Source organism: Gymnoscopelus microlampas (genome assembly GCF_963454915.1).
Source record: "Gymnoscopelus microlampas genome assembly, contig: SCAFFOLD_25, whole genome shotgun sequence".
In the NCBI taxonomy this organism is placed as follows: Eukaryota; Metazoa; Chordata; class Actinopteri; order Myctophiformes; family Myctophidae; genus Gymnoscopelus; species Gymnoscopelus microlampas.
The window spans coordinates 178,712-183,633 of record NW_028155862.1 but is presented as its reverse complement, the minus strand read 5'-3'; the positions used below and the strand labels follow the sequence as shown (position 1 = coordinate 183,633).

The 4,922-nt window shown below is 37.8% G+C and overlaps 1 long non-coding RNA gene across 1 annotated transcript; it reads right to left on the bottom strand.

Moving 5' to 3' along the window:
- Positions 1–1,058: 1,058 nt before the first annotated feature.
- On the bottom strand, positions 1,059–4,588 carry LOC311041202. The gene is made up of 3 exons (XR_014600367.1): positions 4,522–4,588; positions 1,464–1,535; positions 1,059–1,372 (listed from the first exon to the last, which is right to left on the bottom strand). It is a non-coding gene; the product is annotated as an uncharacterized lncRNA (long non-coding RNA).
- Between the last annotated feature and the right edge of the window lie 334 nt (positions 4,589–4,922).

Below are 4,922 nucleotides of genomic sequence, written 5' to 3'. Positions count from 1 at the left end.
GTGTGTGTGTGTGTGTGTGTGTGTGTGTGTGTGTGTGTGTGTGTGCACACACACACACACACACACACACACACACACACACACACACATATATATATATATTTATACACATATACATACACACTGATATAAATGACAGCTTAAATTAAAAGTGCATACAAGAATTACAAATAGACATTTGTGCTTTGACATTTGCCATGTTCATGACTGCTGTTTCCTACATTATCAATTGCTTATGTCACGTTGAACTCTGTTGAATAGTATTACCCCACAAAACATATAGATCTTAGTTCATTACATAAGTCATTACATGCTAAATGTTGCATTTATCTCATGCTATGCCGACATACATTCCCACATTCATGTTGCTAACAGAAAGCCTTTGGCCAAAAAATAGACCAATTAAAAAACCTTTTTCTTTTGCACTTGAAGTATACTTAGCTTACATGACAAAGACTCAAACCATTGGAGGGGGGTAACGCTTGGAAGCTAGTGTACTTTACTATCATCAGGATGACTTGAACCATTGAACAGGGGTGTGGGGGGTAACCCATTTTTGAAATCTTGGAAGCCTGGGATGTCAAAGATGAAAGTCTGAATGAACTCCCAAACCTGGGAACATGGTTTCAGGGAAATTGAGATCGAAGACATAAAATGCTTTAAAACACCCATCACCCAAAAGAGATGGGTGCGCCAAGGCCGCCCCATTTATTATCACATAAGCTTGGGAACACTGATGCCCCTCCCCTAGCATAAAAACATATGGATACTCTGTGGTTGCTGCGGTCAGCTACTGCACCAGGTTTGCCACAGGCTGAAGAAGAAAAGAAAAGAGAGGAAAGAACAAGATTATTACAAGTTGATACAACAGGTTAAATTGAACTCCAAAGCTCCAGTGCTGTAGTCAAGTCACTATATCTGGAGTCTAGGTTGAGTTAATTCCCCAGTAGTGCTCAAGTCCAAATAGTGTCCAAAGTTACTGAACATGAGTGTGTATGCACATGTAGGTGGAACACACATGCCTGCCCTTACACAGCATTAAAATAATGTCACTGTAATTAGCTATCAATATCTTATGCCAACTTATATATTAGGCTATATTACAAAAAATGTGTCTGCATGATCCAACTGTTTGTTGGGCTTCTTCCTCACGGAAGACCAAGGCTGGAGACCAAGGCTGGGGCGCTAACCCATACTGCTCCCGGAGTATGTGAGCTCTATGTGAATACCAGCTGAGAGCAAATCTACTGTATGTTGACGCGAAGGTCACCCGTCTTCTCCTTCCTGGCCGGCCATGTGAGTGATCTTCGCAGAGAATTCAGGGTTCATCTCCCAGTACACTCAGGATTTTTATCGAGAAATCCTGAGAAATCTACAGACAGGAAAAGACAAAAAAATGTGTAAGGCACAAACAATAATCGATTTAGTCTGTACTAAACTTATTCTGTGAGATGTAACCTCACCATGCCTTGAGTGTCCACTAGATGCGGCAACTCTTCGATTATGGCTTGGATTGAATTTGTCCCATCTGCAGTCTGCAGTGGTGGCCACATGTTTTGGCAAGGCTTGTCTGCAGTTATTTGATTCTGTGAAGAGCAGAAAAAGATTAACTCAAGCTAATGGTGATAGATGAACATCCAAGTTTACAAGAACGGTTTGTTGCAAAAAGCATAGTCACATCCACTCCTAAATGTACAGTAGTCACATGAGTTGGATTGAGATAGAAGGGCAACTTGTACCTTATTTCAATCCAAGACACCTTGCTTTACCTTTTTCATGTGACTCCTCCCTGGCCTGGGTTGAAACATGCATCATAAAGTAGAGAAAGATATCAGAAAAGAACACACACAAACACACATGCACACATTAGGAAATAACCAGCAGCAACACTGAAATTAAGAGTTGCCAATAATGGTTCACATTACAGTAGGATTCACAATGGAATGTTTTGTAACAATGTATTAACTTTACTTACTGTCCCATGATAGTCCCTCAGGCATGGAAATGTATCCACTATCGATGACACCAGCTTTGCCTTCGTAGCTGAAGTTGGAATTTAAAACAATAGACATTTTATTAACATTTCTTTTTGGATAGTAGGGCCAAACGTATTTTATTGCTTTACCTTAGCTTGACATTCCTCTCCTTTAGCTGTGCTAAATTATTCTAAATAGCCTGTATTGTACATACAACTGATATTTGTTTAAGTAGGCCATCTTTTACATGGCTAAAATTCTACATTTTGATGCTGGCCCCTCTCACATCAGTAAATTGCTTTGCTTAGTGTCTGTGCTACTCTCTGTTTCTCTAAAATGCAAGTGTGCTGACCGCCATCATCTGTAGCTAATACACTGACTATATATAAGTACCTCATACAACCCCAATTCAAATGATCTGAACTATCCTGTTTAAACCTAGTTCACACCCGAGATTACCTGGATGAGATTGTTCAGAATGCTGTTGTGGTTCGCATTAGTGAAAATGTACCACTGTCTAACCACACACTAGTCAACAAATGGGCTTAATCTGTGTGTGAGAATACTCACTTCTCTACGAAGCTCTCCATCAGATGAGACGAGTATACGGACCATTGATCTTCTTTCAGTCATAGAGATGTAATGGCTTTCCTGGAAACTGGCATCCAAGCATTTCCCATCACCGGTTTTGTTGAGGATTTCACATATTCTATTTAAAAAAAAGAGGAATGACTAAAGGAATTGAAAAGAAAAAAAACATGAATCTCCAAATAGACTAATCAGACAAAGTTGTTTGTAACCCTACCCTACCTATAGTCAAGGTGAAGCTAGTCTTGTAAAGCTGCTTTAACAGAAAAATTGAACTTACAGTGCAGATGTTGCTGCTTCCTCCCCTGAAACGCTTTGCTGTTCTGTAGGCAATTCTGGAGTGCCTTCTGGGGCTTGAATCCTGAAAAGTATGAAAAGGGAATTATTGCTTTATCAGAACTATACAATGGATACATTTGTTAAAATCAAATACAAAACAATTACACTCTATTTATTCATTTATTTTAATCAATGTGTTTACAACACATCCCTAATACTACAGTATGTGAGAATTTGGCCTTAAACCTAGCTAAGTTGAGTGCAACTTTTTAATCCTGTCGTCCTCTAACTTTTCCCATTCCTCCACTTAAATCGCACAGCATTCCACCTCACCAAACACATGTATGAAAAAATGGCTATTTTGTCCAACATGTAAAAAAAGAAAAACATGATGTGAACATACACGGTACATTATAATAATAATGTAAAGTATACATGATGTGAACATGCACGGTATATCATAATAATAATAATAATAATAATAATAATAATAATAATGTACATGATGTGAACATGCATGGTATATAATAATAATAATAATAATAATAATAATAATAATGTAAAGTATACATGATGTGAACAAGCACGGTATATCATAATAATGATAATAATAATAATAATAATGTAAAGTATACATGATGTGAACATGCACGGTTCATCATTATAAAAATTATGTAAAGTATCATAGCAGTATACAGTAGAGTATAGCAACAACACCTCATTAAGCTACAAGTACAGTACAGTATAGCAACAACACCTCAATAAGCTACAGTAGGTATGCTACATCGCACAACGTTGTCGGCCCCAAAAATAGCAGATCTACAAGCTCACAGCGCGTCGGACGCAACATGTTGTGAGCTTGTAGATCTACTATTTTCGGTGTCAACGTTATTCATGTGATAGAACATGATAGAATATGCCAGCCAATATGATGACATTCTCTCCCTAGAATTAAATCACTTTGAAACGCTGCGCTCCATGTACCAGTGGTTCTCAAACTTTTTCATGTCAAGGACCCCCAAAATGACACTTATTACCCCACGGACCCCCATTTGAAAAGATAAGCCATGGACCCCAATAAGAGAAGGTTTTTACGGCTCTCTAGCAGTGATTCTCAACCATTTTAATTTCAAGGACCCCCAGTTTAACATGCATTAGGCTACGGACCCCCATTAATGGCATCGATACCTCTGGGACCCCAATTCATATTGTAAAATCAATGTTAATTTAACTCTTGAGAGTGTACAAATGGAACCAAATGGACCCGTATGGGTCTGTAACTCTGAGAGTGTACAAATGTCCATTTGGTTCAATTTGTACACTCTCAAGAGTTAAATTAACATTGATTTTATTTTTTTCCATCATTTAGCTGGGGACCCCCTGGAACCCCCTCAAGTACCCCTGGGGGTCCCCGGACCCCACTTTGAGAATCAATGCCATATACAACATAAATATGATCGGCACATTAACGTAGTGGGTTTGGCGTTGAGTGCCAGTGCTAGCTGGGTGCTACCCATGGAGCTAACGGTGCTAATGTTAGCGTTAGCTAGCATAATGGCTAACGTTAGTAAGCAAGCTGTACACACTAACACACCATACCTCTATGGTACACACGCATTCATTCATTCATTAATTCTCCCAGATAGCGGTTGATTAATGAGAGCACCTTATCACTTACAATAATTTCCTTGTAAACAAATGAACGTTAGCTGACCAGCTATTTCCTCCGTGGTGGAAACTGGAAACTGGAAGTGGAAAGTCTGGTGACCAAATTTGGTCACAGAGGAAGTGACGTACTGATTTTCAAACTCGTGCGCACGACTTCAAAGTCGTGCGCACGAGTTTGAAAATGAGAGGTTTTATTTTCAAGATAGGTAATATTTTTTTTTGTAAAAGTTTTTTTTTTTTTTTTGTAAAAGTTTTTTTTTTTGTAAAAGTTTTTTTTTTTTTTGTAAACGTTTTTTTTTTTTGTAAAAGTTTTTTTTTTGTAAAAGTTTTTTTTTTTTGTAAAAGTTTTTTTTTTTTGTAATTTTTTTTTTTTTTTGTAAAAGTTTTTTTTTTTTTTAAGTCATGCATGAA